This window comes from Fistularia commersonii, chromosome 28 (genome assembly GCF_037954325.1).
Source record: "Fistularia commersonii isolate RoL2024-O1a breed Wild chromosome 28, RoL_Fcom_v1.0, whole genome shotgun sequence".
Classification (NCBI taxonomy): Eukaryota; Metazoa; Chordata; class Actinopteri; order Syngnathiformes; family Fistulariidae; genus Fistularia; species Fistularia commersonii.
The window spans coordinates 7279112-7305334 of NC_141311.1; the positions used below are offsets into that span (position 1 = coordinate 7279112).

Below are 26223 nucleotides of genomic sequence, written 5' to 3' on the forward strand. Positions count from 1 at the left end.
GCCTTTTTTTTTGAAAAATAAAAAAAACGCTCATGTCAACACCTGGTGAGTGGGAGGATGGATAGAGAGAAGAGAAGGCGGGTTGGTGTATCACTCGTCTCCTCGTCAGTGGCCTAATTTTATTTGTGTGCTTCTCCAGGTGTGTGTGTGTGTGTGTGTGTGTGTGTGTGTGTGTGTGTGTGTGTGTGTGTGTGTGTGTGTGTGTGTGTGTGTGTGTGTGTGTGTGTGTGTGTGTGTGTGTGTGTGTGTGTGTGTGTGTGTGTGTGTGTGTGTGTGTGTGTGTGTGTGGATGCTGGACACAGGAGAGCATAACCTTGACTGCGTGAAAAGCGTGAAAAGCAATGCAGGTCGAACAAGCATCAACCGGACCGCTTTGGTAATCAGAGAGAATTAAGGTCAGAGTGGTTCACTGTTGATTGTTAGTGGGTTGAGTGGTGCTGATAAGTGTGTGTGTGTGTGTGTGTACAGCAGGGAACAAAAATGCACTTTACAAAAAAAAAAACTAAATGAACCTAATCTCCACTCATTATTGGAGTTGTTGATGTAAATGAGTCTATGACAGCCTTGTAACCTTTATGGCTGGAAATCTTTGGTTGTGATGGCGGGGCTGAAATTGAGTGCTTCGACCTGCAGAGACGGGACTTCAACCGATCGGGCTATTTTTCGATCTCTGGGATGGCGGGGGGGACCAAAACATCAAATGTACAAAGATGACACAAGTTATAGTGTAGTAATTACACATAATCAAAGGGCTCCCGGTTCCGGTCGAGTGTCCCTGACGGTGATACCTGCTGCTGCTGCCGGAGCCGCTCTAGCTTTACATTTTCATGCCAAATTGCTTTTGTGAACTGCAATTAAAAATCTGTCTGTCGCCTCTGCTAATGTTAAAATGAGACCCGGTGAGACCGCCGGCTAAAGACCCTTCATCCACACCGTGTGTTTTCAATTAGCCGGCCTGTAGAAACACGGACACTCCAATGGGATGTTAATGATCCGGGACCATTTTCTTTCATGTCCTTATTTGTCTAGAATATAGAAAACAAAACTTGCGTATATTTCACATTATTTCTGCTTTAGATACCATCTCAACCCATTGCACTGGCTGCACTACCGCAAATGTACTCATTATAAAGCCGTAATTGCCAAAACATATGTTGGTTTTTGCACCGAAGTGGTGTAGAAGGAAGCTTCCTAGTTCCATCGCTGCGTGGCTTCCATCAAGGTCCTCCATCCTCAGTGTGATTGTGAGAGTGGAAGGGTGAATGCTCGGACTGTTTCTGGTGACCGGATATTGATGAATCAATATTTTTATAGATTTCAACATAAAGATATTAATATTGGGGGGGGGGGCTCTGGAGGATGGACGATCAGGCTGCGATGTAAAGTCTAAATATTTCATGTGTTGCTGTTGGGAGTCATCTATCAGAAGGATTTCTGCAGACGGAGAGGGTTTTTTTTTTTTTCCCAGAGTCCTTTTGAAAGGCGAGTCGACAAGTACTGGAGCAGGAAGTGGAGGAGACAGCGGGTCAGAGATGGATGAAGGGGACGAGGGATTGAGACAGAGGCAGCGAGGACCCCAAGGGGGGCCCTGTAGCTTGACAGCTACAGACCATTAGCACCTTGAGCTTGCAGTAATTCCTGAACAGAGAGGGCGGCAGTGTTTTCCCAGCAGCCCAGGCACGAAGCAGTAGGATGCGGGGATAGAGAGAGAGAGTGAGCGAGGTGTGGAAGTGAGACACAGGTGAAGGCCGGGATGAGACGAAGCCCATGCATTTTGCATCTACGTGCTCCGGTGATCCCCCGCGGGGGCCGAGGGGGCCGAGTGCCCATCCATCTTCCAATCCTCGTTTAACCTGGTGGTTCTTATCTCTCAGTCCACGAGGGGGTTGGAATGTGTTTTCGAACAGAATTCTAATGCCAAGGACGGCAGACTCTCTTTTTATTTGTAGCTAACACGTACTTTTATTCGTCTGCCACAATTCTAGAACTGCTAGAATGGCCATCTGACCATTTGTGCATTCATTCATTCGTTCATTATCTGTGCCATTCATCCTGCACTTGTGGCATCATGGGATGTCAAACCCAGCGGCCAGTTGATTATAAGGCCACATGTAGAGACAAACAGGCATTCACCCTCACTCTGGGCAATTTAGGGTCTCCAATGAACCCTTGCAGAGTTTTTGGACTGTCTAAGGAAACCAACACAGACACAGGGAGAACATGGAGACTCCACTCAGAATCAAACCAAGGACCTGTGAGGAGGAAGTGCTAACCACTGCGCCGTCGCCAATTATGCATTTCTTTTTCCAAATACTTGCACTATTTAAATTGCAGTATTGCCATCAGGGCACTAAATCTTAGTTCTGCTGGCTGCAGTTTTTTCCCTTCAATAAGGGAATAAGCGAATAAAATACTCAATAGTTATTATCAAATATAATTATAAGAATACACAGATATGTAACATTTGTTGACATGTATTTTTCTTAAATGGCCAATGCAATCAAAAAGATTGAAAACAATAACCTAAACACTAAAAGTGAACAGATGTTATTTGAGCAGTATTCAATTGTACACACACAGACACACACATATGCACATGAACAGTGTCCTGCAGTGATGCGGGTTTTGTTTTGAGTAAAGTTATCGAGTTTCAAGTGAAAACACCCAGACGGTCATTCTGAGGTTAATTGGTTTAGTGTATAAAATAGGAAAGCGGCGATCCGTCTGCAGTTACGTAATGATATAAATACGTGTTTCACAACAAAGCTCCAGCACCGTGGCGGTTTATTTAGTTTAGACTCATGTTTGAAGGACGGCGTAGGTGGCGGCTGACTATTGTTTTCTGTAGGAATTATATTTTTGTTACAAAAGTTTGTTTCTTTTTCCGGAGTGATGGCAGCTGTGACCCGAAGCCTTTCCCAACATGGTCCCATCAAAATCCGTCTGTTGAAAATGCGGCCCTCTTGTCATGGCTAGATTTTGCCCCAGACACCAGCTTCATGTTCTCTTATCCCGTGCCGATCTTTGCCTGGGTGTTTTGATGACATTATTTGTAAGCCGAGTTACGAAATTTCCAAAAAGAAGTACCAGATGATGCGGCCAATAGGTTCCTTCCCTCAAAGCACAGCGTATGTCTGGTGAACATACCAATTGCTGATTTCTCCCGCTATCTCATCAGGAGCACAAAGACAAGACGGTCCGGTCTTGACTCCCTGAGTCTGAAATCATCTTTTTAAATCATACCTTTTAAATCCGGGTTTGACCTTTTGCTAGTTTTTTACCCGCCAGACGAGGCGGCTGCCCTGGGTTGTCTGTTCGCATGAGAAGGTCAAACACCCGGTGTGAGAAAGAGCGAAAAAAGGCAAAAAAATAAAATAATATTCTGCACGACGACAAGGGTCGAATGGTGACGCTCGTCTGTTGAAAAGCTTGAGATCCTCCGTTCTTTTGCCACGTTGTCGTCTAAAGGCAGAGCCACGGTTCGCTGAAGCCGCTTGACGTGCAAATTCCTGGAATCTGGTAAATGAGCGGAGCGCAGCCGCCGCGGCTAATGCATGTCCGTCATCCTCATCAGCCCGAGTAATTAGTATTCGGACTGTATTAACAGATGCCTCCCGCTGAGCTCGATAACACTCCCTCAGGCTTCGCATATGTGCCCGTGTGTACTGAAGTGTGGAAACAGGTGTGCAGCAATTCCCCCCGTGCCTGTCTTTGTTTACTTGGCTTGTGGTTATAAGGAGGGTCTAGAGTGTGTGCTTGTGTGCATGTGTGATTGTTCATAGGGTGTAAGAAACAGTCATCGCGTGGATGACAATGCCAGGTCCTATGTTGCCGATTGTCTTATACCTGGCACTCCAGATTCCAGAGACCCTCCCTCACGGGAGGGAGCTGAGATGAGATGGCTCGAAAAGGCCGTTCAGCTGAAGGGGCGGGAAAATCATGCAGATAACGATTTCCAAACAGGTAAACCAGATAGAAAGTAGCAATCGTTTTACTTGATGAGTTTATTTTTCTGTTTAAGACTCCGAAACACCTGGCTGTAGTTTAGCCGGTAATATGACTTTGCGCTCTTCTCGGATGCCGTCTCACTCACTCACTCAACTGTTAGCGTGCAGTCTGCAGGGTATAGATTGTCCAGAAGCTTGGCGTCGGCCGCTGACCGGTGAGTTTACGGTGTTTGATTGCGAGCGAGGTGCGACCTGGCATCGGAGACTTGCCAAATCTCACAGGGAGAGAATTGGCAGGTCCAAGTGCTCAGCGCTCCAACGCTGCCGATGCTAGCCGTTGATATCAAATCATTGTTATTGCTGATGCAATGTGAACAAGCTCTTTACTTCCTGGGTTGGGCCCTGGTTGATGCTCTCGTCTCATCTCTGACCTCTGTGGATCCAAACCAGCTCCGTGTAGGCGTTTGGTTTTTAAGCGCTAATCCTGCTTTCCTGAGCGAGACACACATTTATCAATATTTACTGCACAGTATAGGGTTTTTGTTTTTTTTTAGGTTTAATGAATGTAACTTTAATGACTTAACGGCAGAAGGAATCAATGAGTGTGTTTATAAGAAGTATTAAATTCATGTTTAAAGTAGAATGTATGATTCAATAGTGTGGCTCTGACAAGTAATTACGTTATTGACCGATCAAAATCCCCTGCTATCTTTTTTAGGATTGTAATTCAGACTGTAAATCGCACGTTCATTTGTGAGCACGAGGTGCACCCTCGCATTTCAGCATTCGCAGCACGGCCGAGGAATGATTGCTCATTGAACCCTTTACCGAGAAAGGCAAGAAGCCCGGATGAGTGAGGGATTCATAAGGAAGAAAGGAAAAATCAGAGGGATTTTTTTACTACAAAGAAATAGAGTGTGAATCCAGAAAAGGTCAAGGTGAAAGCCCATTGGGCTGAAAGAGAGCCTTGCAGAGGGGGTGACCGAGGAAGACGTGTGGAGAAGATAAGCGTGGAGGAGTCGTGGGGTTCAAGCGGCTGGCTGCTTCTGGAGGATGAACCATTAGATTAGAAGATAACTGAGCTGCAATCAGATTAGCGGCTGAATTCTCAAACAATGCTGTTAGCTTGGGGAAGTGGAATGCAGGTGAAGGCCAGACGACGCATCCCGTGAAAACTTTAGCCTGCAAGCGTTGTCACTCATTCAATCACAGGCCTGTGCGCGCCAGTAGCTAATACTGTTAAACGCTCTTCCTGTCTGCGCTGGACTTTGTCCTTGTCGGAGGTTGGGCCTCTCCTCCTTCCCGCCTCATCCATCCGGCGTTCTCACTCGCCGCCAGATGAGAGCGAAGTAGAGGAGAAAAGGGAATCACGTTTCTCTGCGTGAGCCGTGCAGAAACCCTGGTCCGCTATCAATCAGAGCCATCTTTCAGCTGAGCCTGTTCCTTAACAGCCCACAGCACTATTTCCAGTCTAGATTTCCCACTGAGAAGAGTTTCGAACCCTGGCAAAGATGCAACGGTGACTCTGCTTGCCCTGCGTGCTGCACCTGTACATATGGCGGGCTGTTAGCCTGCAAATCAATCAGTTGTTGGAGTCACATAAACTACAAGCGAGACATTAGTTGTGTGGAAACAGTGTCAGCTTTCAGTAGCTGCATTTGCAAACCAGTTATGGCCTGAAAATGAGATGAGGTCATTTAGGGGTCAATGAATCCTGTTCTTGCTCAGCTGGTTTATGTAATCATGTAAATTACGCCGGTATTCAATTACTGGATGCATTAAATTTACAAATACTTTATTGCAGACAAATTGATTGAACTCTTAAGTCAATCGTGATAGCAGTTTCAGTTTGTTTGCACATTATACATTGGATGATTCATTAAATTAAAGGTTAAGTTAACAGTTTTGGAACAAAAATCAAGGGGTCTGCTATCTGGTTCTGCTGTAGTCACAACATAAACAAGCATTCCTGGGGATCTAGCTGGTCGGTGGAGTCAAAACTCCAGTTGAAAAGGGGAGTGAAGCAGGTTTTTGCTCTGAATATGTACGACTCAGGCAGATTATACCCTTTGGCAAAGTTCTAATTTGTTTCTGTCAATGAGAGAATCGGTCATTTATGACGGATGAGCACATCTCTGTCAGGGGAGGGGCTGAGTGGCTCCGTCCTCCAAGATCGAGAGGTAGATCCTCTTGCAAGATCAAACATTTCCTTCGACAGTTGATGTGGTTTAGCAATGCTGACATGCAGACTGTGTTTGAATTTCTAACATTAAGGTTTTTGTTGGCTCCTCAGCAGTCAAAACACATGCAATCATTCTGATGTGAGTGTAAACAGGGGTAGGGGAAAGAAAACGGTGTTGCCCGGGGCTCCTTTGATAAATACCGAGAGCGGAGACGGTGTGTGACTTTCAGGTAAATAACCTCCCGGCGACTGAACATCATCCAACCTCCGCTCACGCTACCTTGAAACAATAAGAGCCATAACACAGCGGCGTGTAATAAGAGACCTTCCGGTTCTGGATTAGTGATTTGGAAACAAGCAACATCTTGCTGCGCTTAGATACGGCTACAGGGGGACAGTTTCGGGTGAGGAAAAGGCCTCGAACAGGGACTCCATGGCAATGTGACCAGCAACGGGGGCTCTGTGATTAACGCGACGGCCCGGGACTGACTCTAAAGGTGCCAGATGTTAGCATCTGCCTTCCCCAACTGCCTTTTTACGATACGCAGTTAGCGAACGTCGTGGCGAGCGCTGAGCGTCGAAATAGAATTCCTTCCAGAGTGTCTCAAACCACCTCGACGGATTCACAGTCATCGTACCTCCGCTTTTGCACCCAGGGATATTTTCAGTATTTGCAACTCATCACAGAAAGACAGCTGCGTCTGGTTTTAAGAGTGTGGCAGGGAACAAAATGGAGCCACGTCCTCTTCGGCTGGATGTTCACTTTTGTTTTTTCTTCTCATTACTTTAAAAAAGCAGAAACGCAACAGTAAAACAGAAGAAACCCAGACGGCTCCCGAACAGATGCCTGTCGACTTTTATTCACCCAAATTTGTATATTTATTTTTTTCTTTAAGATATAGAGAAGTGCTATGCCTTGGAGGGAGCGGGATAAGACCGCTAAAACTCCAAAGTGTTAGACGCCAGCTTGTCCCCTGTCAGTACATCACTGCTCTGCTGACTTTGTATTGGAAGCAGGAGGGGTGTGGTCTGTGGAGAGAAACCAAACACACACACACCTTCGCGACTGAATTATTCGTGTGTGTGTGTTTTTCTTTACTTCTCAACAGAAGAGCTGCATCCGCACCCTTTTTCATTTCCACGGCATGCCCCTCGGCTGTCAGACACAGCCCCCTTCCTCTTACGCCGCCGCTCACACCTCAGTCTTCTCTGTGTCTTTCCCGCCACGCCGTTTGCACAGAGTCCATCAGGATGACTCACTTTTCCATGACCGCCGCTCTCATCCTCATGCGGCGGCATTGCACACTGTGACTGGCGTCCTTCAGGCCACCTCTGCACAGCTCGGGAACTGGATGTACCAGATTCAGCGAGAGAAGGCTGATGTCTCGTCTGCGCTCGAGATAAACTTTCTTTTTTATCTCCCTTTTTTTTCTTCCACCCTGCTGATTGTAAATCATCCACAACAATATTTCTCTGCGGGATCCCATCTTATTCCCTGCCAATAAGCGGTCGTGATAATAAACATTTTGGGCCTGTTTGGTTGTAATATTAAATGATGCGGTTACGGCGGCCTTTGAAATAACGAATTTCATTCCATCTATTTATTTTTTTGTTAAACATATCAATGTCTACTGAATATTTAAAGTCGGCAATGAGAGTGCTTGCCCAAATTGGGGCTTTTGTTCTTTTGCCCCATTTGAGTGACCGACTCTTTCTTCTTCTGTGGTCCGCGGAGGCGCTGCCCTTCTTTAAGTGTAAATCGGCAAATGAAAGGCACCTTTGAACCCATGGAGGACATTTTTCACCCTGCTTAAATTGCCAACGAATGAAGTGAATGAAGTGCAAATGCAGGACTGACACACACGCGCGTGCGCGCACGCACGCACACACACACGCGCGCACTTAGTTAATTTTCCAAAATAAAAGTCTGTGGGTTTGCACAAGCGTCCGCGCCAAAATAAACTGGATCACATTTCTAATGACAAACTATTGACTGTGTGTTTGCTGTAGTTAGATGTGACAAAAATAAAATGGTATATATTTAAAAAATGGGCCAACGTTGGAGGATTAGACAGGTTCAGAGAGGTTCATCCTTTTAATGCTCAATAATTAGTTACTGTGCATTTAATCCTTGTGATGTCTGAAACTGAGCTTATGGGTTTAGCAGGATGCAGGGAATCCCTAACCCGGGATTCCCCAATGTCTTTGTGACCTTGCAGTTTCTGGGGAAGACCAGACTGTATTCTGTCAAATATGTTTTCAGGCATTTGTTTTTTTGTGAAGCTCACTACAAAGAAATAGACCCAAAACAAAATAGAGGATTGTTAAATTCGCATGTTTTTTTTCTGCCAGTAATTTTCAGAAATCTTGCCAGCCGACGCCTCCGTTGTCGACAAATTAAATTAATCTTTTAGGAGTCACAGAATCTTCAGTTCTACGAATATCTCCCTTTTCGAAATACATCAGAAGATTCTTGCGTGAGACGAGAATTTCTTGGCTCTATTAATTCTTCATTTGTAAGAACTTAGGTGCTTTGATGCAACTGAAATTAATCATTTAGCGTTTTTACTATCAGTCAGCCTTACGGAGGCAGTATTTAAGAAAAAAAAAATCACTGCAATAACATACTGCATATATACAAAACATATATAAAACAAAACAGGTAGTAGTAACGAGGTGAATATTTGGAATGGCGTCACTTTCCTCACCTTTCACGTTTAACTGGGTTGAAAATCCCCACACTTGTCCCAACACCGACCCGCAGGTGGAAAAAGCACGTGCTACGACCAAAATGTTTAATTAAAATGCAGGGAAAACAATTAGAGCTCGAGCTCCTTTATTGGACGCTAGGCTTTTCATTCATTGTCTGTTGAGCTCTGTTTGCCGTACCTTCTCTGAATCCCATTAGCCCGGTCAGTTATGTCAGCGTCTGTCCCCCCCTGACATTATCATTTAATTAATGGGTCTTGATATGGAAATACAGAGAGACTTGTATTTACTTTTTTCTTTTTTTTTTTAGGTATTTGGGAGGTCTCTATAATTTCTGCGTTATCTACAGCAGGCAGGCTCGTGATGTAAAATAAAATGCTAGATGCAGAGATGCTGAGCTCCCCTGAGGAAAGGTCACCGCCGATGAATTTCAATTACCTGTGTACCGGGGAGAAAAAATATGCGGTCGATTGTAATCGGAGCTCAAACGCAGTCAGTTGCGTTTTGACTGACAGCCACACAACGTTGTAGCCCACGCAGGAAAGAAAGAAAGAAAAAAAACCAAAAGTTAATGTAAAAGGACAGGATGCAGGTGAAGCTGGTGAGGTTGTCCTTGGGAGGCGAAAGTAAAGAGTCAGCTTCCCGCCGCCGCAACCCTCGGTCCCCGCAGGTATAGAACTTCCCTTTCTTCCCTTCAACCTGCTTTAACATAATGTTTACTCACCGATTACAATCTCGTGTGATTATGCAGCCGGATGATTTCTTTCATTCCCCCCCCCCCCCCCCCTTTATCTCCCGTATATTTCATCAGATTAGCAGCTCAGAATTTGCATCAGAGTACGTGTGCGTGCGCGTGTGTGTTCCCGGCATTCCTCCTTGCGTAAAGACATTAAATCTGTTTACTCAATCACACCGATTCGACTCACCTTCCAGTCGAGGAAAGACACACGTCCTCTTGAGGTAAATCACAAGATTATATGAGACTTGGCCCCGGCGTCGGGGATGAAACCAGTGCTTGTAAGGACTGGGGTGTATTCGGCATCTGTGCAATACAAAGACATACACACACACACACACACACACATTTTTTCACCCATCACCCAAAATCCAAGGGGAATTGTCCGTGGTGTTACGGCATAATCACCTTGCTGCAGTGTTTAAGGAGAGTTAAGCCTCCACCTGGAAAATAACCCCGGAGAGCGCAGGAGCGCAGCGCTGGCATTGCAGTTGCCCGTAATGACTATAGTAAATCAACCCGGACGCTCAAGTTTGAAACACAATAAGCGCTTTTGTACAGGAAGAGAAAAAGGCAGATTCCATTCCACGGACCGGCAATTCAACAACTAAATAAGAAAAACACAAGACAAATGACGGTCGCCGATAGCTGCCTCGGAAAGGAACATCCCGCGGACGGCGCCGTTGGAGACAGCAGAGATGCCAGTGGGAAAGAAGGAGGGAGGGAAGGGTGGTGAGGATGGGGGTGGCGTAGAGTAGCAGATGGATGCAGGAGAGAGAAGTGTGTGTCCTGTGGAAACCTCGCCATGTGTGACCATCCGGTGGACCGGCCTGCTGTGCCGACCTCGCCGTACCAGAGAAGGCTTTTTTCATTTCGACCACAGGCGGCCACCCCGCCCCCTCTCCCTCGTCTTGCCTGCCTGAAGACGGGCGCAAATAAACAATGCGAAGTGGCTTTCCAAAGGCCGGCAGTTTAAATGCATTGAGGCTGCGGCACAATTCACCCATAAATATATTGGTACCGCAAATCTTCTCGATTTATAACCTCGAAACACATCATATTGTCTCTTAGACTAGGTAGTATGTTAAATATATTAATGATCCATAAGTAATACCCTGTAAATAATTTAAGGCTTTTTTTTCTCCTCGCAGAATGGTCATTAATACAAAGTACAACAGCTTCTTGTATGAGGGCTTTGAGCATGTCTATTTATAGAAACAACACGCGTTCACGCACAAGCATCGCCATTATCTGCACTCCTGATATGAATTGTTCATTTTGAAGTGTTGGAGTTGACCTGCAGACCTCTGGAGCTTCAGTTTTCACTCCTTATTACATTGGCAGAATGAGAAAGGTTTCCTTGTAGTTATTATATAACCTTCTTTTGTTTTTTCTTGATCTACCTCAAGGTGACCTTGAGGAAGATTCTTGTCATTTTCTTCTGATCAGCAGCCGAATAGTTTACGTTTATTTACCTCAATGGAGACTCTTGATCTTTCTCTGAGCATTTGGCTGGAGGGCGTTCCTGCACGAGTGTCTGATCCAAAATCGACCGGAGGTTAGATCAGGTGACCTGAAAGGTGCAAATTTTTGCCATCATAATAACTTGCTTGACCTTCTACGGGCGGTTTGTTCCGATTAATCTCCAGACGTCTAGAGGAAATATAAGATTAATGTGGTTTATGGGCATTCAAGTAGCCAAGTGGAAAACCGAGTGGCCGAAGCCTCCATCACCCCTCACGGTTATTGTGCCCCAAAAGCTGGGAGGCATTACCTGGATTTCCAATGATTTGTCCAATCATGCACTGTGGAGCAGCTTTTGATCGAAGTAAACGCCCCTGACACTGTGTCAAGATTCCATTAAACACCCAGAGGCTGAAATCAGACTGGGGGGGTAAAAAGGGACGGGCGCACAACGCGAGAGTGAAATTGGGACTGAGATGGCTGCGACAGGCAGGCCTGACGGGAACTGATTAACTTCAGGGGAAGGTGAGAGCGGGGCAGGGCTGATAAACAAGAGAGTAGGGAAGCAATGCAGAGACGTCGTGTCCGGAAAAACGTGACACGCAATGGTAGGAGTTCCGAAAGAGGCTTTTTCGGCTCGAGGAAGGACAAACCAAAGGTAGGCAACCAAACAACAAACATGGAGGACGAACAGCTGGCTGTGGCTGTGGTTAACCCAACCCTCAGCTCTTTCCTCTGTTATTCCTCTGTTTCTTTGACTTCTTTTGTGACTTCCTGTGTCCCACCCCCTCTTTTCATAGGCTGTTGGCGATGTATTTTGCAGTTGGGTTGATCATCAGCAAACACGACCTGTTTAGTCGTCTCAAAGATTCCAACAACTTTGACTTTGACTAGCCCTGCCCACCATCCCTTACCAGCACTGCCGTGTTCCGACTGTGACTCGAGAGCAATATCGGGCGATCGGTAAAATCGGGTGTGTCCTTGACAGGACTTATTTTTGTTTTATTAATGGAGCTTTGTTTTTTGCCTCCCTCCTCCACCCAACCAACCAACAAAAGCCCAGAACAGCCTGTCTGACCCCATTTCCTCCCTCCCTGCCCTCCCATCACCTGCACGCTCCAGCCTGCTATTAGAAACCATGTCCGCCGCACTTTCATTTTTCACTTCTGAAGGGCACCGAGTTCCAGATTCAGCTCTGCGCTCCCACTTCCGTAATTAAGCAAATGCCTGGCGCTCTCTTCGTCCTTGGAGAGAGACATACGAGGCGCACTGTGACTTTGGGGCTTTGTTGGAACTTTGAAATAAATTCCTCGTATCCGTTTTATGTTCGATGAAGAGTCTTTACCAGAAACATCGGTTGAAATAATCCGCGGAGATGTCTGAAGTGACGCCTCCAGGGCTTCCTGGATGGCACGAGCATTTACAAGAGCAGGCCTCCTTGCCGCCCTCCTCCGACACGCTTGAATCGTTAATGTAATAATGTTGCAACGGCTCTCATCAGGGCGATGAGTTGTAGTTTTTCGAAACAGTAACAGTTGAGGTCCAAGGAGAGAAGCTGAAGAAGAGGAAGTTTCAATTCAACCGCCATCTTAGTTCTAGTTTTTCAAGTCCATCGGAAATGACCCTCCGCCCCCCAATCCTGGCTCGCTTCCCTGGCTGTCAATCTTGTGTCTGGTCTCAGAAAAGAATGCCAGGCTCCAGTCCAGAAAAATCTGAGTCAACCTTCCCTACGCGCCGTCAGCGCGTTCACATTCACATCAAAACACAGCTGTCATCAAGCACAAAAAACATGTGCGGGCCTGCCTTTTCACACACACACACACACACACACACACATACACACACAATTAACAGGAATCAATGGAGATCAACAAAGAATTTGACTGTTACGTCAATAATGGAATCGGTATCAATCAATTCCCTCACACTAACCTCCACTGAACTGTACTGATATGTGATCATTGCTGTAGCGGTAGAACACACCTGGGTGTGTGCACCCGCTGAATCTTTTTGCAGTAACACATCGCCCCCCCACCTCCTGTCTCACCGCCCCCTCCTACAGAAAAGGTCACAAGGTTGAACACCTAGCGAGCATAATGACAGAGGGTGAGGGGCTTCCTGGTGCAACTCAACGCCCACAGCAGCTCCTATGGCTGAAGAAAAGTGTTTGTATGTATGTGTGTGTATTTGCGTGCATGTGCGTGTGATCCACCAAGGGAGCTTTAAAGCCTCGCATAAAAATAAGCTAGCTAAAGACCAAAATATCTTGAAAGCGCAGCGCTTGCTTACGAAACACATTTAAAGTGTTCCTTCCCTTTGATAGAGCTTATGCAATCCTTCTCCAGCTGTGTGCAGCTGGGATCTAGATCGGCGGAGGGCAGCATAGCTGTGCTAAGGCGATCATTTACGTGACTGTGGAACACGTGTTGTCACCGAGGGGTACAAATTAACCTCGATGTAATTCAACGCTACTTGAGTAGACGGGTGAAGAGCGCACCCCCAGCCTTGTGCTCATTCTCGCCAACACACTGGCAGCGGGGATGGGTCTATTTGAGTAAGGCTAAAAAAAAAAAAGCCCCCGAAAATGACTCATAACTACATTATGTGCAGAGACATCAAGTTAATTATTAATAACTCGTATAGAGATGATGGACTCCAGCCCAAGATGACTGTCTGTCGACTCATTTTCTTTACAATAACGCAGCACAATTGCATAAGATTTTTTTTTTTCAATACCAGGATGGCAGGATGATCGGTAAATATTGCAAAGAGCACCTGTGATTTTTCAGGGTTTAATCTTTAATCTTTAATCTTTAACCCCTCCCCCTGCCCCTCGTCTCCCTTCTCTTGGAACAAGAGCGTGTCCTTGCAGGGAAGAAGGCGCGAGCAGTTTGACATACTGGCCTCGGCATTTTTGCGAAAGTGGGTCACCTTCTTGTTGCTCACATCATCACATCCCCTCCTGCTGTTCGGTTCTCTCCCGGGGAATCCTGAGGAGAGAGGCCGGAACCTAAAAATAGGATGCATTGTTCTTCTTTCGCATGCCAACAGCCTCCTTGACCACCGCCCCCCCCACACCTACCCTCCCCCAGCGTTGTGTCTCTCTCTTCTCCTCTTGCCGATCAATCACTGGTATCTATCCCAGAAAGCCCCCTCAGATCAGGAGGTGCCTCATTTTCTTTACGGGCTTCCGGTTTTGCTGGTAAGTGCAAAGGTCACCTTCGCCCGATGCACCCATCCACGGGGGGGGAATCACTGCCTCCCGCCCCATCCTCTCTTTTTCCTCCACTATGCGTTTACACAAACGTGCCCTCCCCTTCCATGGCCTACATTTGTGTTCGCTTCTCTGAGGAAAAGCTAATTTAGCTTCATGTGTTCACCTCAGCAGTAATTCTAACTAGTTCAGCTCCCAGTGCTTAGTCGGCTCTAACGCGCGCTGGGTCGGCTCGTCGTCTCCTTCACCTCATAGAGATAGAGCTTTCCAGAATGCAAACATATCATTAAAATAATGTCTTCCATATCTTGGAAATGTAAGTATGCATGGTGGAAAAAATTGTTTATATCAGAAGTTGCTGCACCCCAGAGACCTTGTCTTTGGAGGAATAGGAGGAAGACCATCCTCGCTAAAGCAGTGTTTGTGTGTGTGTGACTGTGTGAACGGTTAATGATACGACCATGTTCAACGTGCTTTTTTACATGTTTAAACCAGGAGCTTGATAAAATCTGAGCGATAATCTAAGAAGGCCCATTCATGGCCCGTGCGCGATCAGCCCCACCGTGTTACAGATAGAAATTAAGTCGACCGGAGAAGTGTTGGTTGTCTTTCTTTTTGCTTTTTTTTTTCCATCTCTCTCATTCCCCCTCTGGCACAGCCCACAAGTCGGTTTGCCAGCCTCTTGACGAGACAGAAGGAGCCCAGCCAAGGATCAGGCTCACGGGTATTATTTATAGAGCTGAGTGGGCTTCACGGACGCAGGCGTGGAATGTGTCAGAGAGAAAATGCATCATTGATCAAAGCCTGCTCAAAGATGTAGTCCTATTTTTTGCCAAACACTGAAGCAGAGACTGAAACGGGGGTGAGTGGGGGTGGAGGGCTGGCGGAAGAGAAACAGTAGCCTGCACCAAAGGCTATAGTAAGCCTGCCTGCTCTGCTGCCCACACGCAGTCCTCTGCACCCACACAGGTGACTGGACTTCACCGAGCGATGGCCAAATTTAGCCTCTTTTTTCTCTACTCCAGCTTTTTTTTGATATATTAATAGCATTTTTTTCAGCTTTGGATGTTAAAATACACACATGGTGGGCATCTGGGCCAAGAATGAGAAACGAATCACTGTGTAAGTTTTACTGTCCTGCAGCATGTGTGCAAGAATTTTCTTTTTTTTTTTTTTTTTTTTTTTTTTTTTATCTTTTCCCCATCTCAATGTGATAAAGGTTTTTTTTTTCTTTCTATATTTTTTAAAAAAGCTTTCGACTTGTGCTTTTTACACTTAGTGAATGAATATTTCTCACAGTTAGTCAATTTTGAGATGGAAGGAATCAAAAAGAAAGGGGTTTTATTCATTCGAGATCCGTTCCCGTCATGAGGAGCAGCTGACTTCTGCACCCTGGGTGAAGAGACCCCGCCCCGCCCCCTTTTCCGAGACAGGATGAAAATAATTCCCAACATGATGAGTTCAGCCTGAAGATCAGCGTTTGAACTTCTGCGTTTACTTTGGGTTCCGCTCTAGCCATGTTGGCCCGCTTAGCACGTCTCCCTGGAACACACTCCTCCTGCTGGGCACCGCAGAAGAAATCGAGTCAGACAAAGAGTAGCCATCAAGGACAGGAAGTGATCGCGCATGTGTGTTGGAATACGTGTTCGGGGACTATCACTGTGTGTGTGTGTGTGGGGGGGGGGGTGGCAAACGTAGGTAGGCAGGATTGGAGGAGGGGAGAGCCGTGTCCTGTGCTGCAGTAGCAGCAGAGTAGTTCTCTGGTGGCAGGCGGGGGCACTTCTCCCTCCCCGCCATTCGCTGCAATGCAGACGGTTGTCAAGGTTATCCTTGTGAGGCCGCGCTGACATGCTGGAGGGGCGCGGATGCGGCCGTACGCCTGTCCTGCACGGCTTTTATTTATAGCCGTCAAACTCTCAGCGCCATGTACCCTCTCCCCTGGTGGTACTGGATGTTTCTGGGGGTTTTGAGGGATGGCGTTGCACTGCAGGATGATTTTCCCGCAACCGCTGTCCACCATCCCTCACCCTGCACCCTCCACCCCCCATGTTCCCGCTGCAGAGCGCTGTCATCTTCTCGTGTCTGTTTTAAGGGAAATGCCCTGGCTGGAGACCGACCGAGTGACCTTTGTTGTCTTTTGTTTTGTTTTGTTTTTTTCCCTGACTCCGTTTCCCCGGTGTGCTTGTGATAAAACATGTCGGGGACGTATGTAAATCTGAAGGTTTTATTTTTCCTGCATGTGGCGGAGACAGCTCGAAATGTTAACATGACTCCACTGAATTAGCATCTCTTACACGTTGGATTCATTTCTTGTAGGATCTTCATAGTAGAATTCCATAGGTTCTTTTTTCCATGTTTGAATGTTGAAGCAGCAACCAAATAAATTGGAAGAAGTGTTTCATCAGCACCATCTTGAAATTTGGTGGAGTAAGATCAAAAATACAAAGGGAATTCAATCAAAGAGAGATAGATTCAAAGGCTGAAATCCTCTGACATTAAACTGTTGAAATGTATCCTGTGGTCCAATCCCAGGAGTTGAACGATGAACGATGCTCTTTGTGCCAGAAATATTTACTCTTTCTCGCACCAAAAGAATGATTTTATTATCGTACAAAGCATGAAAATTTGCTAAAGGCCTCCGAGATGAATTCTGAGCGTTTGAAATGTCAAGAAACAGAACTAGCCTGGGTTGTCTCTCTGTCTTCCTCCTCTTCATTTCCTCAGGCAAAGAAAACGTTGCTGCGTCTCGCCAGGCAGGCACTCAGCTTTAATTCCCTTTATCAGTTTTGCTTTTAACTCAACTGGCGGCCCCCCGACTCCTGACCTCGCCCCTTCAACAATGTCAATAAACGATAATCCCGGTGGAATCGTCCAAACAAGATGGTGTTTCCGTAAAAATTGAGTTGTTGCTTTGCAAGCAAACATTTTGGCGTGTTGACATCGTCTGCCGCTTATCCTGCACTCAGGATTGCGGTGGATGCTGGAGCCTATCCCAGCTGTCATCGGGCGAGAGGTAGGGTACACCCTGGACTGGTCGCCAGTCAGTCGCAGACCCACATATGCAGACAAACAATCATTCACTCACTCATTCAGGGGAATATTTCCCAATCTTTTCCAATAAACTTGCTGCATGTTTTTGTGGACTGTGAGAGGAAAGCGGAGTACCCGGAGGAAACCCACGCAGACACGGGGACAGCATGCAAACGCCACACAGAAAGATACCCTTGTTGGACTCGAACCCGGATCCTTCGTGCTGTGAGGCTGAAGCACGAAGCACTGGATGGGTAAACATGACTCTGAAAAATCCAACTGAACTCCAACTCCATGAGCTTGGACTTAAGGAGGAGCGGCCATTCTACAAGGAAATGGCCGCCAGCGGACAGCGGCGGTCATGGTCAGAAATCCAGGGTGGTCCTGAACAGAGGCATTGTGGCCTATTATGCTGTTCGACCAAAGACTGGAAACTCCCTGACCTCTTGCTCCCGTCCAGATTGAGCTGCAGAGATTTGCTGTCAAGAAAGAGGAGCAATTGGCCAAATTTCCACGTTTTGTGTTTAGTACGTGTGCGTGCGTGCGTGCCCGCCAGATCCTGTCGCCTCCCCGTTTGTTGTGTCTGAACTCAGGCGGGCGGTTCATTGGGAGCAGCTTTAACACAGCTGTCTCGCTCAGATGTTATTGAGGAAGCGATAGATCATTTCCCACAGCGTGGAAACATCCAGTGCAACCCGGGTTTGACCTTAATTGTTTCCCAGCATCAATCTCGCCTCCTTATTGGGCGCGCGGAAGAGAATGAGAGACAGGGGGGGGCGAATAAAACAATAGAACGCAGAGAAAAACTGTAAAGGTTTACCGATGACAAGGAGGACTCGTTTTTGTTGATCTAGAAAATGGAAGGGTTGGAGCGCAGCGGAAAGAACCGCAGCAAGGACGAGACCCAGGTGTCGACTTGCCAATGTCAACTCTTATCCTTTCATCAGTCATCATCAGAAGTTGAGCAAACACACACACACACACACACACACACCCTCCAGCAAGTTTGGCAAACGCATCTGACACCCGGCGGCTGTGGCTAGAGATCATTCGGGAAATCGAGAAACGTGGCATGATTGTAATGAGGGGAACGCTTCGAGGTGTAATTACGGCAACGGCCCCCATGCCGAGGGGTTGGGGGGTGGGGAGATTTGTACCCGTGTAAACACCAGTCTATCCGGGTATCACGAGGATAGGAAGAAGAAAAACATGGGACAGATACTTTTAAAGCTGCTCATTTGTGAGATTTGGCTTGTTGGCAGTCAACTCTGAATTGAAGTTTGTTTTTTTTACTTCCCAATGTGTTTCCTCTGCCCCTGAATGAATTAAAGAAACAACAGCAAATGCTCATAGGGTTGTTTTAGCTGTTATAGCTGCCGGCAAAGAATCTCATCCGCATTAAAACTTTGAACCTGAGTGGGATTGGAGTGGATTATTCTATTTGGATAGTGACGGCAAAGCAGATCTTTGACTTTATCCTTGTAACACAGCAAGCGCAGTTTAGTTTTCTGTATCACTGTCCGCTTGTCAGCTGAGATGTCAATTTCAGATGGAAACCGCGTCTTGATTGAAATACTCTCCTAATGCGTTTCCACGTTAAAAATAGACAGAAAACGTGTTCTCAGGTACCGCCAAGCGCCTCTTTTGTCTCTTTTCGAGGGTCGGCATCCTGCACTGTAAACCACAGTTTCCTCCTCAGGAGGTTTGCGTCGCCACCCGCTGCACCTGGCATTTAGAAGGTTCTCCATGGCTCAGACTTAACACGGCACTGTGGGGGTGGGAAGTTCTCAAATGGACAGGAGCTGAGCTTCTTGCATCCCAAGGGCAAACAACACCGACGTGTTTGCGTCAGATTAATAGATCTGGGTTTTCTCAAAGCATAAACAAGAGCACCAGGACAATCAATTCAAAATGTGATTTATTGGTGTGTGTGTGTGTGTGTGTGTGTGTGTGTGTGTGTGTGTGTGTGTGTGTGTGTGTGTGTGTGTGTGTGTGTGTGTGTGTGTGTGTGTGTGTGTGTGTGTGTGTGTGTGTGTGTGTGCGTGTGTGTGTGTGCTTTGACACAGCTTACTTCAATTTGAAATCCCATCGCAGACATAAAAACCAACACTTCAATTAAAGTACAGTGGCACCTAGACTTATAAGTTTAATTCGTTCCATGAGGTCGTGACTCACTTTGCTCGCATATTTTCAATTTCAATTCAATCAGTTTCTCGATTGAAATTCAAATAATACGTTCATGCCCCTTGTTTTTTACTTTTTTATAAACAAAAATTGTACATTATCTATAGCAAATAATATTAAAAAAATACATAATAAAAGAGAATGTAGAGAAATAAACTGGTTTTACTGAATATATTTACCTTGAAGCTCCGACAAAGATGCCGGCGGCGGCAGAGGAGATCAGCGGAGGAGATTTGTGGGAGTTTTTCGTTCGTGGCTCGATCGCTGAACTCAACTTACTCGCTACACACTTGCTATAATGCTAAATTGTATTGCTAAATTGAACTTGTACAATGTGCTGCACTATATCACTAAACTTAATTTAGGGATGGAGCGACTGCTGGTCCTCTTTAGAACGATCAAACCATCCCTGACTGACTTTGAATGGCACTTCTGATGCCTCGTCCGTTGACGGTCCCGCTGTCTGCTGCACCGAATCCCTGTAACTGTCTCCTGCCTTCTCATAGATGATGCTCTCCATCACGGTATCTCAACAAAAAATGTCTCCATCTCTTCATGGACAAGGTGACAACATGTTTTTCCATGATTTTCGCTGGGCTAACTAGAGGTGGGCGTCACATCCGACTGTTTGACAACATCACTTTACGGACAGCGGGAGCCACGTCGGTGTCAGACACTCATCCCGCTCGCTCCTAACTCAGCTCTCAGAGGTGGTGGTCTCCATATTTACCTATTTAGAGGTGTGGCAGTCATTGTCCCGCAAGTGTGGGTTTGAGATGCTAATGGCTGCGGGGCCCGGGGAACCAGGCGGAGGAAGCTGGGTGAGGTCACGCCTGGGGGTCGAAGGGGAGCCAGGGACGCTGCGAGCGAATGGCAGGAAAGGTTCTTGTTTGCAAATAAGCTTAACAGAAGGAAAGGCTGGCCGGACAGACGGCGCCAGCTTGTGGAGGTGAGGCGCCGTAGAGCTCTTCTCTGAGCTCTCCTCTCCACCCCCGCCGCACCTGTCTCCGGCGAGGCGATCAGAGAGGAGACGTGGGGAAAGACACCGCAGGTTGTACACGGAGAAGGGCAAACTAGATAATAATCACAGGGATTATTTTATGTAAACTTGCTCCAAGAAGCAGGGCGAGAGATAGTCCAGGAAAATACCAACAGTGTGCAAAGACTGCCCAGCCTGTTTCCCTTGTTGAAATAAAGCTCTGTTTTATTTTCTCTTTCATCCTGTTGTGTTCTAGAAGCAAAAGAGCAAACAGTGGAAACAAAAATTAAACAAATGAAAACAACTGATAGTTTGTTTTCTTAATTTATTTTCATTATTAAAATGAAGTTCAAGATGGTTATTCATCGATTATTTATACCGCTCATCCTGCATTCAGGGTCACAGCGGTGCTGTAGCAAAGCCCAGTGTCATTGGGCAAGAGGAGGGTTCACCCTGGAATAGACACCTGTCAATCACACCGACACATATAGACGTACATCCATTAATGCACATTATAATATGACCCGGCAGAGGGGAATGCAGAGCGAGTAGGAGCAGCACCTTGGTTACGGGGGAGGATGACGTCAGACCCATCAGACAGGAAGTGAAGTCTCGGACTGGATGGGATTTGGCCCTTTTTTTTTTTTTTTCTTTCATCTCCTCCTTCCCTGTGCTTAGCAACAAGTAATGCATGAATGCACACCCCCAAATTCTCACCTGAGTGCCTACGAGATGAGGCTCCATGAGAAATAATTGGTCCCGCTGGTGGCGCCAGGTCACCAGAAGCAGCTGGGGGACAAGCAGGGTTGCGCGATGGGGAAGCCTCACGCCGACATGCACGTGCGCATCTAACAAGTAAACGGGGCATATTCCTCAACCTTTTGATTGACAGGGGGAAATAAACGGACGCTTAAACAGGATTTGTTTTGACTGGCGACTGCATGGAAGTCAGGCAGCCTTTTTCTTTTTTTCTGCGGCCCTTCGCTTCGACGGGCCCGACCCCTTCTCCCTCCCCGGGCAAATAATTAGTGAGATTGTTTGGTGTTCACTCGGCCTGTCCATCCTTCTCCGGAGGGTTCGGTATTGTCATCTGTTTGAGCTTTTGCAGCACCACCAACTGACAAGCTTGAGAATTTAAATCAATGTGCGCAGCGGGACGGACGCAAGTGCGTCTGCTCTCGCTCGGTTTCACACGAAAACGGAATTTTTTTTCGTCATTTAATCACACATTATGTTCATGGCATGCGGGAAAAGAAGAAAAAAAATGGCGCTGAGACAGAGGGATGAGTTGCACAATGCGCCGTGGAGACTCCCGCCGCGGGAGTTTCGGTAGCCGCCCACGTGGCGGATTACAGTGACGACGGATGACAGGCCCGACGTCTCTCCCTTTCTCGCTTCCTCCTTCCCTCCCTCACCTGGCCTACTCCTCAAATGAAAATTGACACCCATCTTTGTCTATTTTTTCATCTTTTGTAGAATCTATATCATATCTAATTAAATATATTGAGTATTCACAATGAGAAAGAAGTACCTTGACATTCATAGAGCAGAATGTCAGCGAAATTTGACAACTGCATTTAACCCATCATGGATGAACCCTGAGCACGAGGCAGCTAAGGAGCAGCATCAGCGAGGGGTTTCAGTGTCTCGCTCAACAACACTTCGACAGGGAATCGAACCGGGAATGTTCGTCTCCAAGGGCGACCGCTCTATCCCCCGCGGCACAACCCCCGACACCATCGTGACAAACTAGGCTACCCTTCTCCTCCACCCCCAACCCCCTCACATGGACCTCCCATCCTCTCTCCGTCTTTCTCTCTGTCTCTTACAATCTCGCAGACACAATGGGTGTGTCAGTTTTCAAGAGCAGTGGAGTCTATTATGGCCCGATGGCTCCTCCGTGGCAGGATTCAGATGTCAGTGTGTAACCGTCTCGGATACGGGAAGGAGGAAGTGCTGCAGTGCCCCCGGGATGTAGCCTGCGGGGCTGGCCGAGTTGTCGGGATGGGCCGGGGGAGGGGGGCGAATCGGGCCACTGAAATCTGATTAAATAAAAAGACTTTGGACTCTGCAGTTGCATGTAGATGTTGAGTTTCACATTGTCGCATCTGGTGTTACGGCAATGTTTTCGTTAGCACGTCGCTCATTGCAACGTTATCCAGGCAGAAAGTAAAGCAGCCTTGGGGTGGATTTGGTGAGCTGAGCATTACATTTGGCACATTTTCTCAATGATTTCACGTTTTTTCGTTTGCATTTTTCACTGCGGTGCTTTTGGCGAGGCTTTTTCACGCCCGGTCGCCGAAAGGCTCGACCACTGAGATGCGAACGATATTCCGATCATCGTCGGGACTTTCGACGATGGCGAGTCGGTGGAAGCAACGCTTCGACGTAAATATTTTCACAGTAAACATGTGTTTGATTTTGCCACGTTCGACGTGCCGCCGTATGAGTCGGCGCGGCTGCCAGGCATTGTCCGACAGGCTGTTCGGTGTGTGAGCAGACGCTGGTTACGTGATCCTCCAGCACACACGCAGGCACGCTGAAAAACACACATGTGGTGACTCACCTCGTGGACAGTGCGCCGTCAAATAGGTCCTTCTCTGCTTTGTTCTGCCTGTATTCCTTATTACCCACGCTCGCCGCTTTTATTCGGCTGATTCACGCTGCACCCATAGAAATCACACAGCGGCTCTGTGGGCGAGAGGGACAGAGCCGTGCCTGGCCGCTCTCTGCAGACCCATTTTGAAGCGGAGCTACAAGAGGACCAGGGACTGCAGAATGGCAGGCAGCCAGCTCAGTGAAGAGGAGGTGGGAGGCTTGAAGGTTTTGTAGGATGAGGAGGAAGTGGGCCACGGTAGCAGAGAAGCATTTTTTTGATGTTGTTGTTTTTGACTCCCACAGGAAGATTTTCCACGGGAAGGATTTATCGTTCATGTGTTCCGGCGAAGGTCGGAATGATCGACGTTATGGTTGTTATGACATTTGCCAATAAACCCTGTTTTCGCTCATTTGTTGAACATATATTTGAGCGAATAGTTCGGGCAAGGCGTTTCGCCGGTGCCCTCTGACATGGCAAGATACCAGGAGACAGTGAAGGATTTGACACAGAATCCACACCCAATCAATGGAATGGAGAATTTGCAGGAATTAATGAAATCTTGTAGCGCTATCATCTAATCAAAGTAGGTCTCCCAGACAAGGGAAGCTGATACGCCCTAGAGGAAACTCACCAAAGTGTGTGTGTGTGCGCGTACGTGTGTGTCCGTCCAGTGCTGGGACGGACAGCCAAAACCTAGTACGAAAACTCTCAGCCCTGAAATCTAGCAGTTCTTTTACTGGGCACCAGTGTTCTTCACATTCAGAGAACCGTGCAGTCCGTGTTGAAATAATAACTTTTTCAGAAACCGCTGTTGGGGAAGGTGTTAAAGTTATACCTTGATGAATATTAATCAAGCATTGTTGTGCTGAGGGGACATCCTTGTTTACACACCATAGGAGAGACCACTCTTATTTGGTTATTTTTCTTTAGACAAAATAAAAAGGGAAGAGCATTTCCCAGAACCATCGAGCTCCCAAACATGGAGTTCTCGACCCAGAGCCGGGGAAACCAACATTACCACGGAAAAGGGCATTAGGGAGGTGTTGCGGATTACCGGAATTCCTCCACGTCACCTCGGCAACGACACAGGCGGCCAAGTCGGTGGCTGTCGAATATATAAAAAGATAAAGTGGCATCTGTGCCAGAAAAGCCAGAGCGGGGAAGTACAATTGCAGGAATGGAGGGTAGAAAAAAAAAAGCAGTGAAAGAACCTTGACTACAGTTGTTTTGATGATTTTTCATTTGTTAAATCTTGGAGCCTCTGACCTTCCCACCGTCTTTGTTTTCCACACATTGCCAAACCAACGCTCATTGCTAACTAAACATTTTAAATGCTGAAAAGACCGAGTTAATGATTTCCGCCTCGGGAGCTCCAGCTTACCAGCAATGGCGAGCCGGATGAGTTGAAGAATTTGGAAAAAATAAAAGTGCATAATGTACCTACATCACCGCAGAAGGCAACTACAACCATTGCCATGGTGATGAAACAGCCCTCCAGGGATGCGGTGAAGCAACTGCTCGGGAGTTTTATTGGTAAAATTGCTACAGGACGGAGACTCGAGGGAGTCGGCGGAAGACAAGCGTCCCGCTGGGCTCACAATTCAATTTGAAATATTCAGAGAACAAAACAAAGGTCACCATCTCAAATTAATGTCATTATCTGCAGAAAATAAGATTGAAGTAATTTGCACGTCCTCGTTGGGGGAGGAAAGAAGTACCGACCTGATCTTCCAGCCAGGGCTGGGCACCAGGGAGTACTAGGATGCCATTGTCGAGTTTCAAGGACAACAAAAATGTATTCAAGCCCTACTTTTTATCAAGTCTTTGTAATTCATTTGACATTTTCATCATGAACTACGGCTGAAGAGTCACAAACCTGTGTAAACTCCAACACAAAATGTAATTTCAGGATAATCGGCTCTCATTAGCGTCAATTGATTATTTCTCTCATGTAATCACTCGGTTCACGATGACGGCGATGTGAACGAGCACCTCTGTCAGTTTGGGGCACGACTCCGGTCCCACATCGGTTAGCGAAACAAAGCGGCGCATTTCAGGAGCATCATTTAAGAAAGAAGAAAGTAACTCCAAACGCCATTTCACTTTTCACCCAGTAATTTTTACGGACTTTTCCAGAGTAGAGGTGGAGATCGGGGGGGTCATCAAATAAGGGCAAAAATAGTGAGTAATGATCGTGTCGCTCCGCCGGCTCTGCATCGGGCCGTGCTCATTAATCAGGGTGATGCGTCGGCCGTCATCTGCCTCCGACGGTCAGGTGAATGACGGATGGAGCTGAGGTGCTCTCAGGGGTGAGGCGGTGGGGTTAAACCGCCCCTCTGGGGAGATTCATCAGATCAGTTGGCTCTGGGGTCGGCCCTGCAGATTAAAAGAAGAACAGGAACTGACACTGGAAAAACAGTCTGTTTCCACAACACAGCGCTTTTCGGTTGTTATCATAACAACCGGGTTTCAACAATGACCGTCTCAAAGGTTTCCTTTCCCAGAACCGTCTTATCGCCATCTGATATTTGAGAATTACCATCGGCCTCATTGTAGCGCGCTCCTCTCTGTGCTCTGCATTATTTAACAGACACATTTTTCCAAACCCTAAACCAGGCCATCTGATTTTGGACGGCCACGGTGGTCTGCATAGAGTGAGAACAGCACTGACACACCAAAACAAAATACTAAATTCAGCCATGCGATGACAGGTGGAGTGCGGAGCATCTGCTCAGCAACTTTACATGCCGGGGATTTCGGCTCCGGCCGTGGTCGGGAGATGCTCCCGGCAACAGAACTGGCTCAGAAGAGACGTTTCAATCAGAGGTTGTCAACAGGACGAATATTGAAATGGCAGCTAGAAAACAACGTTGTATTTTAAAAGTCTGTTATTTGTGCCAAGATGAAATGGTATTTCCAAAGATGTGCTGTATAATTACGTCCCTGCTGTCGAGATTTAAAAAGAAACAGATTTCACATGGAATACATTACATGGCAGTATATCTTCATTTAAAAGAGGTTTTTGCCTTCCCTCGACAGGGCTGGCATAGAATAATAGGAAACTACTTTCACCAAGAGTGAATACAGATTTTCAAATATGCGCGTAATTCCGTCTACGGCTATTTGGACTTTTGTGATAATAATGTCAATAGGCCGATTGAAAAGGCTGACATTTCTGA

The 26223-nt window shown here is 46.8% G+C and overlaps 1 protein-coding gene across 1 annotated transcript in view; it reads left to right on the top strand.

Annotated features, from left to right (window-relative positions):
- LOC147217390 (inactive phospholipase C-like protein 2) overlaps positions 1-26223 on the top strand; it is a 67290-nt gene that overhangs the window by 14604 nt on the left and 26463 nt on the right. The window lies entirely within an intron of this gene.